General features: G+C 31.1%; 1 pseudogene; it reads right to left on the reverse strand.

Moving 5' to 3' along the window:
* Positions 1 to 452: 452 nt before the first annotated feature.
* Positions 453 to 568, reverse strand: LOC126016703 (uncharacterized; annotated as a pseudogene).
* Between the last annotated feature and the right edge of the window lie 12,806 nt (positions 569 to 13,374).

Below are 13,374 nucleotides of genomic sequence, written 5' to 3' on the forward strand. Positions count from 1 at the left end.
TTCTTCTTCTTCTTCTTCTTCTTCTTCTTCTTCTTCTTCTTCTTCTTCTTCTTCTTCTTCTTCTTCTTCTTCTTCTTCTTCTTCTTCTCTTCTCTTCTCTTCTTTTCTTCTTCTTTTCTTCTTTTCTTCTTCTTTTCTTCTTTTCTTCTTCTTTTCTTCTTTTCTCTCCTTTTGTTTGCCTTTTACACAATGAGGTTTGCAATGATGATACTGTTTATCATTATCTTTAATTTATATTTTGTTTTGTTTAATTTTAGGGCCACACCCAACGACGCTCAAGGGTTACTCCTGGCTCTGTTCTCAGAAATGGGTCCTGGCTTAAAGTACCATATGGGATGCTGACGATAAAACCAGCATCCTTCTGGGTTAGCTGCATAAAAGGCAAATGCCCTACCACTGTGCTACCTCTCTGGCAGCACAATTGTTATTTATTTATTAAGTCAATGGAGGAAAATTATCCTTGTTCCAATACAAACAGGCAAAGGGCCTGGGTTGAGGCATTTACTGTACTTCCTCTTTCCATACAGTCAGTGTAAAGAACACAGCTTTTGGTAAGAATTGGGAGGCCTTATCTTTTTTTTTTAAATATATATAGAAATAAAATCCTTCACCAGTGGTTTAAAAAATCATGTGTTTTTGGATCAGTTGCCTAAATGGGTCTCACTGAGTTTCAATCACACTATCAGCAGGGCTGCATTGTCTGGAAGTTTGTGGGAAGAAACAGTTTCCATGTTATATGCAGCTTCTACTGGCCAGCCACTTGCATTTTTTGCATTTTGCAGCCTTACTTCATCATCTTCAGTGCAGCAAATTCAAAATTATTTTTCTGACTTTGAAAGACTCAGCCTCCTCTTTATAAGAGCTACATATTTCAATTGGGTTGATGAGGAAAATCTCACAATCTAAGATTCTTAATTTAATCATATTTGTCAGGCCCTAAATTTACATACTCACTGGACAAAGATTAAAATACAGACATCTTTTGGATTTTCTATTTATCAAAATCACCATGGTGCTTCTGTCAGTAAGTCTTGATTTTATAAAACATGCTATGAATATATCATTTAGTTCTATATCAAATTTTTATCTACTAATTTGTTGTCGAAATGGACTCTGTACAGTAAATTAAGAGAAAATACTAACAAGTAAATCTGTATCCATAGAAGAAGAAAGAGTAAAATTGTTGTTGGCACAAAATTATTATGAAAATATTTTGTTATGTATATTCATGTGTAATCTTTGATATCATATTAATATATGCAAATAAAGTTATAAAGAGGTATACCATGCTGCAGAAAATACTTTTAGTTTTTATATTAACATCTTTATTTAAATACCTTGATTACAAATATGATTGTAGTTGGGTTTCAATCATTTAAAAAACTGCCCCCTTCATTAGTACAACATTTCCATCATCAATGTCTCAAATCTCCCTCCTCCCCACCCCACCCCCGCCTGTACTCTCTATGAGACACTTCGTGTTACAATTTTATCTCTAGTGTATAGTATCATATTATAAATGACTTAAATTGCATAAAATAAATGATATTAAATAATATTAAATAATTAATTAACAATTGATAATTAACAATAATTAAGAATAATTAAATAAGATTAATAATGAATTATTAAATGATAATAAATAATAATACATAAAGAACACATAATAAATTAAATATATAAACTATTGGTATTCTAATCAAGGCACCAAGACACATTTTAATTTTTACTTAATCCTATGAAAAATTATGTTTGGATCTGAATATTATAAAATGGGTTGTCTGCATGTCTAACATGTGGCTAATCCAGATTCAGTCCTTGACTCATGTTTCCAGAGCAATAATAGAAGTAATTCATGAGTGCAGTCCTAGGATAAAGATTTGAGTATCAATGGATTTGACAAAAAATAAATAAATAAAAACAACACAACACAACAAATCAAATAAAAATAAATAAGTAAAATGAGTTTGAATATAAATATGTTTAAACTATATTTAACTTGCAGATCTGTTTAAACTATATAAAAGATCTACCTAAAGTTTAATAATATTTACCTCTTTTTTAGCATATATAGAATGATAATACTCTTGAGGGAAGCAAACATACTCTAGCTGACATTCTATACCTTCTACACCTTTGGCAATTATGTCTAATTGTCAGGTGAAAAGCAAAATTCAAATATAAGATTCTTATTTCATTATTTTTTTATCTAAAATATAAAGCAAATGCCATAAATTTGTTGCTATTTAGATCCAAGTTTTAAAGCATTTTAGTATAAAGAATTTATTATAAATGCTCAGTCATAATTTAGTTAAATTAATTTGTTATTTATATTATCTGTATATAGAGAGATCAGTAACTGAAAGTTGTCTCCTTATGAAAAAAGTGTCTAAAATTTAGTCTTTATTGGGCTTCTCAGGTGAATCAACTCCTGACTGCCTTTAAAGTTTAAGTGCAAAGCTAGTTTGATTTGATTTAATCTTAGACTATTTGAAATATTATTGATTTTTCTGACTGTGGGACTTTTGTTTTGTTTCCAATTTTGACAGTGCTTTGAGATAGCTTTTCAGCAAAAGCACTCCATAAAATAAAATTCTGGTAAAAAAAAAACCCAACAACAACAAAAACTCTTTGCTTTAAGGTTGCCTGGTGATATCCCCACATGACATTTGCTTTAAAGGAACTCTGAGAAATAAACAGCTTTGCCAAAAGAAAAATAGCTCTTAAAAATATGGGTGCAATGGGAGAAGGTGTAGGAGGAAATTGACATTGCTAACAAAGGTAAGCAAAAAGGATAGTGTATGTTATATTCTCTCAAATTTACTTTCTCATTTATCAAAGTTTTTATATCAGATGAAAGAATAATAGATTAAAAGAACCTGCACAATATAAGCATATTAAGCACACTGCTGCCAAATTATATCTCTATTTTCTTGAACTAAAAGTTGATTAGATTGTTCTGGACGATCTCTTTTCTGAAAGTTACAGAAGCAAAATAAATAGTGGGTGAAAGGTCTATGTTGATGACCTGGACAATTTCAGTGGAAAAACATAATGTAAGACATTACTTATTAAATCAACTGATAAGACATGAGTTCATGTTTATTAAAAGGCCATAGACTACTATTTGACTAAGAATTTAATTTTTGAGTAGACCATTAAATCAACTAGTTAGCAAAAGGATTATAAATAATTTTCAATTAATTTTTCAATTCAGTTCAAAACTTTTAGCAAACAAATTGCTAACAGGCCCCAGAAATAAATATATATCTGGTCCTGCTTTTACTGTTGCTGTTTGTTTTTTTTGTTTCTTTGGGCTACAACCGGTGACACTCAGGGGTAACTCCTGGCTATGTGCTTAGAAATCGCTCCTGGCTTGGGGGACCCTAGGGGATGCTGGGGGATTGAACTGAGGTCTGTTCTAGGTCAGTGCACATAAGGCAAATGCCATACTACTTGTGCCACTGCTCTGGCCTATGATTTAGTTCTGTTTAACATGGAACAAGTAGTATAATAAAAAATTAACATGTAATATAATAAAGAATAGAAACACTAATAATATAGCTCATCATATGTATGACTCTTCTAAAATTGTGATGATGAAACTGTATGGCAAATATTTATAACTATTAATCGCACAGCACTGTAAATTGCTCAAACCATCACCAAAAACACTAGTGGTTTTATTTTTCATTTTCTTTTTCTATATTCTTTTTTAAATCTTTCACTTTTACCATACAAATTACTAAGTACACTATTTGTTCACATTTTATGACTATAATGGGTTTATTGCAGTGAATGCAAAAATATCAATTCTTAAAATATTGCTAAAAATTAGGAGTGAATATCAATAAATTATCAATAAAAATATCAAAGGGACAACCCCCAATTGAAATGAACCATGTTATAAAATGATAGAAACAGTCATTTGAATGATAAAATTTCTGATTTTTATTTAGAATAAGAAGTATAAATTTCCATGAGAAGAACCTAATTAGTCCGGGGGTGGTAACTGAGAAATTGTTATGAAAAGGTGACACTGATTATATTGAGATTTTTAAAGGAAAGATAATTATTTTCTTTCTAGACATAATAGCATATGTGATGATTTGAACATTGAATGGAGTTGGGTAAAAACTAAGAGTCTTTTGTGAAGAAGTTTTGATGAAGAAAATAGATTCTTCAAAGATGCATTAATATATTATGTATGCCATGTAATATATTGTGAACTTAAATATATAATTTCATCATATAGTAATAATAATATGACTAAAGATGAAACCAATAATTGATTATAAAAATGTTATGTGATTAGCTTAAGATGGGTTCTACCTCTTCCCTATGGAGATACAACCAAACATTTGAATTAATGGTCTTTTCCAGATGCAAAACTATTTTTTGAGATAATATGAAAAAATTATTTTACCATTTGAATTTTTCTTTTTTTATAATTATCTTTATTTAAACTCCGTGATTACAAACATGATTATAGTTGTATGATTACAGTCATGTAAAGAACACCCCCCTTCACCAGTGCAACATTCCCACCACCAATTTCCCAGATCTCCCCGGCGAGGTGATGCTAGAGGTAAGATGTCTGCCTTGCAAAAGCTAGCCAAAGAAGGACCAAGGTTCAATCCCCCGGGGTCCCATATGGTCCCCGCAAGCCAGGGGCAATTTCTGAGCTTTTAGCCAAGAATAATCCCTGAGCATTAAACGGGTGTGGCCGAAAAAAAAAAAAAAGCAAAACTATTAAAACACAGATACATAGCCCTTGCCAGTGAGTTCAGTATTACTGAGCATAACAATGATGATCACAATATTATATCCTCAAAATCAAGCTGATAAAATAAGACTTGTATTATTCTAAATCACATGTTCAATGCCCAGCCTTCATTTTCCCTGGTTGTTCATCATATTTTTTGTTTTCATTGTGATAAATCTAATTAAATTTGTATGATCACATTTCTTATTGTTTTCTTCTTACCGTATAGATTCTTTCAGATTTTAGTTTTTGTATCCCATGCAGAAATGCTCATTGGTTACTCCTGGATCTACATTCAATAATATCTCTTAGACATGAGGAGAGAGGAATGGGGAGAGAGAGAGAGAGAGAGAGAGAGAGAGAGAGAGAGAGAGAGAGAGAGAGAGAGAGAGAGAGAGAGAGTGAGAGAGAAAGAGAAAGAGAAAGAGAAAGAGAGAAATGCATGAACACAGGATGAACACAGGCTAGAAAGCGTAAGCCTTGAATGGGATTCAGATTGCAGAATACCGAGTACTGCCAGGAGTGATACCTGAGCACAGAACAAGATATAAGCATAAGCTCCGAAACAGTTGGGTATGACCTAATTCCAAAGTAATGATAATAATAGTAATAATAAAAAGTATGATGACAACAATAATAGTAATTGTAAATATTCATATGACTTTATACTTTGCAGATATATATTAGAAATAAACTATTTCTATATTCCCCAAAGTTTTGTCAAACCAGACAAGCAATTAAATTAGTCTGATTCTATATTTTATATGTCAATAGAAAAATATCCCTACATATTTACAAATGGTTATTTTAGTAGTCATAGTAGGAAATATGTTTCTCAAATATCTATTATTTCTTTTATTTTTCACTCCAACATTCCTTTAGTTAATCGTATTTTGTGATGTTTCTAATTCTTATTTAATTCTTAATTTTTATTTTTGAAAAATTTATATTGACTATTTAAAATTATATAACTAGAATTAATTTCGTCATGCATAATGAAAAATGCTACTCTTTATTCAGGGGTATGAACTATAAATTCTTAACATCTGAAATAGAACACAATTAATTTCAATAAGCTAAAGTGCAACAATGAGGCAAAGAGACAAGATGTGTGATAAGCCGCTATGGGACTGAAAGGTCATCACTAAACATGATTCTCATTTACCCTTTTACTTTTAGTGTCAGGATCTTGTTCTGGCAACATAAACCCTTGAGATTTCTCAAGCTCTCCCTCTGTATTGAGCTACCTTGCTAATTTAAAAGTCTTAGTGATTATGCTCTGTTATAATATTAACAGAAAGGTCAATGAATTCATAAAAATACTTTTTTTTCACTTTTATGACATTCTGAACCTTTTCTCCTTTTGCAGTTTTCAACAAGAAACTGATCATCTGGGTCATTTTGCAAAATAAATGAACATAAGCAGTCACTGTTTGTGATAATATCACTTTAAGCTGTCAGCTACTGAATATACAGAATGAATATTGTAAATTGTTTGATGTGTTTTTCTTTTCTTTTAAACAAAACAATAATTTCACAGGGAAAGTAGAAAAAGAGAAGTGTTTTAATAAGACAAGCTACAATTTAAAGTATGGGATGGTGAAAATTTACCTTCAAAATAGCATATTAAGTGTTGACATAGTACGGTATTTTGAAAATGCTTTTAAGCAGTGTTTTACACGGAAATTGTTTTGTGTTTAGTGTTCAAAGGAAAATATATGAAATCTAGAGAAATGTAGATAATAAAGAGATGGAGATATTGCATAGTGTATAATTGAAAATATTAATAGTATACAATGTAATTTTTGGTATAGATCCAATTTTTAAAAATCTTCTGTTTCCATTTTATTATTTACCAAACTCATATTTCAAAGTAAATATTTCAAAAATGTTCTCATTATATGGAAAGAAAAGTATCATTTAGACTGAATAAGAACAAACTTTTATCTAGACATGAATAAAGCTAGCATTGGGAATCCTCCCCTATCTGTACCATTATAATATTTAAAATAATTTGAAGAGAGAAAAGAAAAAAAAAGAACAGAGAAAAAAGAAGAAAAGAAAAGAAAAGAAAAGAAAAGAAAAGAAAAGAAAAGAAAAGAAAAAGAAAAAAAGAAAGTAGTGAGAAGAGAGGAGAAAATAGGAAGGGAATGCTAGTTCGCTTGAATGTGTTCGATGAGTAGGGCCTGTAGTTTAAGTCTGTACGTCACAGTTGCTGCTTCGGTGGTCTGACTGGTCAGTGCTTCAAATCCTAAAAGAAGGTATAACCTAGAGATAAAGTGTATGTTAAAGAGTTTTCTCGGGACATTCTCGTAGTGCAAGCTGGGTATGGTATCTCGTGTGACTGAGCCCCGGGCTGCAATCTTAGTTTGTCCACCCTTTGGATCCAAGAACGCCTGTGGACAGAAAAGCTGAGAGGTTATTTTAAATATAGTAAGACGAAGGCATTAAAACATAGTGTTATGGGATGTTTCCATTGGAGTCAGTGATTTCCCGTGGTATTCTTTACCTGTGATCCCGTATACGATCTCTAAGGTATTATTATGGGCCTTTGTTGTAGAAGGCTGATTACATACCTGTTCTCTCTATGCTGCTGTTTCTGGTGTTGCTGGTTTCTTTGTGGTATAATGTGGGAGGTAGGACAAAAACGGAGGTGTAGGGAGGACAAATCGGTGATGGGAACCCCCCTGATTTTATGTAAATATGTACCTAAAATATTATTGTCAACAATATGTAAGCCACTATGATCAAAATAAAAATTATATTAAAAATAATTTGGAGAATGTTTAATATAGCTAACATGTAAACTTTAATGTGGATTTTAATTGTATATAAAAATAAGTGTTTAGAGTAAACAAAAGCATACTTGAGAGTCTGGTCTTTGCATTAATAACAGAGAACTTCTTCCCTAAACAATTGTATATTCCATGGCATGTTAAATTGTACTTTAACAAGGGTCACTTCTATTTAAGAACAAATTCAGCATTATGATAAAGATCTTAGTGTCTAAATATATTTACACACATTTTATTCAGTTTTATTAAGCAATAACTGCATATATATTTTACTGAATTCCATAATCTGTTAACTCCATGACTGAATAAAGATGTTATAAATAGAATTAGCTAAATTTAAATGCAGTGAAACCTGAAATCACTTGAATATATTAATAATTCTTCTGAATCCTGATCAAAATTAATTGAAAAGCAAGTTTCATATCAATTCCACAAATTTAATTTTCAAAACATACAAATATGTTATCAGTACAAAGAAACACATATATAATAGGTATGTATAAAAAGAAATAAATGATTATAGGATCAGACTATAATAATTAGGGGTTTCCTTAATATTTCACATATGGTGCTAGCAGCTAGAGAGATAGTATAAGAATTGAGGAATTTGTTTTTCCTGTGGCCAATCTTGGTTTGAGTCTCAGCACTGCAAGTTTTTCCCTGGGCAATTGCAAGAGTGATGCTTGATCACAGAGAGTTAAAATACTACCAGATATGTTCCTGATATTCAATAATGATTATAAGAAGGAAATATTTTTGTAGGGGCCAAAATGACCTAATTGGCAGAACCTGTTTTAAAGTTATCTTTTGATTTAATCTTGCATTAATCACAGAGTTTTGCCTGAGGCATCATTCAACAGTCCACAAAGAATCTGTTAGAGGAGTTTGGAACTCTCAGGCAGAAAGAAATCTCAGTGGAGTAAAAAACTATAATCCACAAGTGAGCACTAAAATACGGAACCCACCCTGCATAACACTAGAATATAGAAGAGACTTCTAATTTATGGTAACTTTCCTAGACAAGAGAAGGGGTATATGTTCATAGAGATTATCTGGAACACGTGTATCTCAACGTTATAATCAAAAGCAAGCAATGAGGAACAAGAATTAATCAGTTATATAAAAAATTAGCAACAGGTATATTCTCAGGGCTGGAGCGGTGATGCAAACGGTAGGGCTTTTGGCTTGCTTGGCAAAACAAGGACAGACAGTGGTTCTATCTCCTGGTGTCCTATATGGTTCTCCCAGCCAGGAGCGATTTCTCAGTGCATAGCCAGGAGTAACCCCTAAATATCACGAGGTATGGCCCAAAAAGCAAAAAAAAAATCACTTTTCTTTGAAACAGGTTTTACTCAAATTATAATAATTAAATTTAAAAAGTGTGTCTTGCAAAAGAACAAATTTGGGGTAAGAGAGAATCTTATCCGTGGGTATGCTACAGTGTTGAAAGGATTTGATTTTGATCTTCACGTGCTTAAATAATTATTGTCAACAACTCTGTAAATCAAAGTTACTAAATAAAAACAATTGAATAAAAAAAAACAGGTACTAAGAAAGGTTAGCATGGTCATATTTAAAACAAACAACATAGATTTAAAACTAAAATATAGAAGAAAGAGAGATGGCCATGATCCACTAGTTAGGGAATGAATACATTGAGAAGATTTAATACCCATTAAAATGTTAATTAAGTTAAAGGGGCATCAAGACTTATAAATAAGTTTGAAGACAGACATAGACAGAAACATAATATTGATATGGGGTTTTAACAATGCCTTTCACCACTGGACACATCATCCAGACAGAAAAATCAATAAAGAAACAACTTCCTAAATGATGAGTTGAATAAACATGGCTTCATAGACATTTGTAGAGATCTCCCACAAAGTGCAAAATGGAATTATTTTCTATTCCTTCTAAAATATTCTTCAGAGCAGATTATGTATAATCACACACAAATAACAAGAAATTAATAATTATTGAAATATAATAAAATATATTTTAGATGTACGTACTATGAAAGTAGAATTAAGCTATAAAATAAATATTGGAAAAACTCAATTATGTGAAAAATAAATTACATGTGAATGAATGATTTTTATGCCGATTAGGAAATCGAGGGAGAAAAGCAAAAGCAGAACTAAGAGAAGTTTATTGCAATACAAGTTTACATCAGGAATAAGAAAAGTGCCAAACAACACTCTCATCTCACTATTTTAGGAACTATATAAAGAAGAACAAATTAACCTGAAGTCAACCTAAAAAAAAATAAAAAGAGTCAAATCAACAAAATAATAAAGGTAATTCTTTGGCAGAGTAAACAAGAGGAGGCTGACTTTCAATTGTATCTAAAATATATATTAAAATAAAACTTCAATTAAAAAAATAAAAGTGTTATAAGTTAATAAAAGTCACACAATCATCAACATGCTATTTTAAATTATCTTGACTGTATCCTAATACAAAGTTTTATATTTGGTAGCTTTATTATTTTATTTCATCTGCATAATATTTAAACATAAAATTTAAGTTTCAATCTACTACATATTCAAACATCTAGAAAAAATAAATAGAGAATATTAATACTGTCAGTTTATCTAATGAGATGCTACTTCAAATCTGCAAGTCAGGCAAATGACTTGTAAAGTGTCAATAAAAATTAAACTCAACAACATATCAAGAAAGTTTGAGCACCAGAGACTGAAGAATGTCTGTGTAATTCAATTGATAAAACAGCCTATTTGATAAGATTAAGAACAAAAATAATTTAAAAATATACACAATAAATGCTACCAAATCTGATCATTATCAAAAGATAATTTAAAATAAATATAAATAAAATATTGTCTATGATGTTAATATTAAGATTGTTGTGTGTATTTGCTGTGAATATTGGTTTTACAAATATTGCTAATTTTACCTTTTGTATATTTCTTTCATCTTGACAGGGACACAAAAGTCATAGGCTTATTCTGTAGAAAACTGTAAATCACACTATTATAAAATATTTATAGGCTTGCTTTTGTTTGACAAAAACATTCATTTGAAGCATATTGTCATTTCATTTGTATTAAATGTGCATATTTTGTAATTAGAAATAATTTTGATTTATTTTATTTTATTATTCTGGACTAATGAAATTTAAAATTATATAAGAGATAAAAAATTCTATTTTTATAATCATGAAGTAAGTGTTGTTGTCCAGATCCTGAATATTTTATAAAGCTGTGAGTAATTTCTTGGTTAGTTAAACCAATATATTAATTAAAAGTGAATTGTTGAATTCTCACCCACACTTCTAAATTAATACTTATTTACTGAGTCTTTAGAGCAAACAAAGAGGCTAACATTTGAGTTGATAATTATTGCAAATGATGGCAATTTGCTAAGCAATTCTGTCATCAAAAGCTGTAAAATTTCAGCTTATTTGCCTCCTCACCCCTACTCTCTCCCTCACTCCACCTACTTTCCTCTCTCTCCACTCGCTTCCACACCCCACCAGAAGGGTAGATGTACTTATCAGAAAAACAAACAAACAAACAAGCTAACAAGCAAAACAAAACAATGAAAACTCTGGTGGAGTGGTGCTCAATGGGTTAAAGTGTACATTTTGCATTTGGGAGGATTCGGTTCAATTCCTGGTATCCCATGGTTCCCAGGGTACATCTGGGAACTATATCTGTGCATTATATTGAGTATAACCTCTGTATACAACTGGATGTGTCAAAAAGTGTCGATTCACTTACCTAGATTATAAAAAAAAACAAGAGCTTTCTTAAAGTGAATTACATAATAATAATAATACAGTAACAAGAGCATAAAATAAGGCTAGTTTACAAAAATTTACAGATTAGTAGACTTCAGAAATCATTTTTACATAGGTTTAAGCAATTATATTACTAAATTACAGGTTTAATAATATCAATATCTTTATGAAATAATGGGGAACTATGGTCTAGGCAATTTAGGTACATTGATGGTATTACAGAGCAATACAGCTAATATACAAACCATAGCATCAACAATATTGAAATTATGATACCCAAACTTAAATAGCTAAACATAAAATTTATCTATCTATCTATCTATCTATCTATCTATCTATCTATCTATCTATCTATCTATCTATTTATTTATTTATTTATTTATTTATTTATTTATTGTGGTTTTTGGGTCACACCCAGCACTGCTCAGGGGTTATTCTTGTCTCCAGGCTCAGAAATTGCTCCTGGCAGGCTTGGGGGACCATATGGAACGCCGGGATTAGAACCAATGACCTCCTGCATGAAAGGCAAATGCCTTACCTCCATGCTATCTCTCCGGCCCCAACATAAAATTTATTTATAATAGCAACCTAGAGTGGTTAGGGAGGAGAAGTATGAGATGAACTCTGGGAACACTACTGGAAAAAAATTGACACTGGATTAGAGATTGGAGATGATAAAATATTGTCTGTCTGTAATTTATCTACAGACAAATAATTTGCAAATAGTGATGCTTTAAATTAAAATTAAAATATTAATATATAAAAAGGGTTTTTTCTTTAATTTGTATAAAATTTCTTGTTTATCTTGGTTTTAATCTTCATAGATGAAAGAAGTTAGTTTGCATGCTTGTTTGTAATATAAGCCATTATCAGAAAATTATTAATATTTTAATACTATTATTTAAGTGTTTATTTTATGTATCCAAATTTTATGTCCTGTAGGAATTTTATATTTCCCTTACATTACAGAGTTTGGTTTATTCAACCATTATTAGAGAGGATATTGGGACTTTGTCAACCTGAAATTTACTACTATTATTGGACCCTTGAGAAATGTTCTCATAAAAAATTCATAATTTTTTGAAAGTGTATACTAAGTCAATAAAATGCAGTAATCTTGAAAATTTCTCTCTGATTATTCTGTTAAATTCTATAAAATGCAATATTTTTATTTTTAAAAATATATTTAAGCACCATGATTACAAACATGATTGTAGTTGGGTTCACTCATAAAAAGAAAACACATCAAATCCAAAGCCAACGAAAACATAATCAAAAACCAGTCTACAACAAGCTAGACACAGAGGGGACAACTTATACTAGCAGCCCTGGGGTCAAAGGAGGGGAATATGGGATGCATGCTGGGAACAGGGATGGGAGGAGGACAACACTGGTAGTAGGAATGCCCCTGATTCAATGTCACTATGTACCTAAAATATTACTGTGAAAGATTTGTAATACACTTTGGTCAAAATAAAAATTATTTAATTAAAAAAAAACTTCAAAAGTGCAAATTCCCGTCACCAATGCCCCACTCTCCCTACTCCCCCAACTACTCCTGAATTCGAGACAGGCATTCTACTTCTCAAACTCATAAACATTGTAATAGTACTTGTTAGTGTAGTTATTTATCTAACTGCACTCACCACTCTTCGTGGTGAGCTCCATATCAAGAGCCAGTCCTTCTGGCCCTATATTATTTCTGGGTATTACTGTAAGATGATTTTTTCTTAAAACCCATAGATGAATGAGACTATTCTGTGTCTGTCTCTCTCCCTCTGACTTATTTCACTCAGCATGATAATTTCCAAGTCTATCTATATATAGGAAAATGCATACTATTCCATTGTATATATGTATCACAGTTTCTTTAGCCATCCATCTGTTGAAGGGCATCCTGGTTGTTTTCAGAGTCTGGCTATTGTAAATAGTGCTGAAATGAATATATGTGTGAGGAAGGCATTTTGTATTGTGTTTTTGTGTTCCTAGGTTATATCCCTAAGAGTGGTATAGCTGGATCATATGGGAGCTCAATTTTCAGTTTTTTA

Source organism: Suncus etruscus, chromosome 8 (assembly GCF_024139225.1).
Source record: "Suncus etruscus isolate mSunEtr1 chromosome 8, mSunEtr1.pri.cur, whole genome shotgun sequence".
NCBI lineage: Eukaryota > Metazoa > Chordata > Mammalia > Eulipotyphla > Soricidae > Suncus > Suncus etruscus.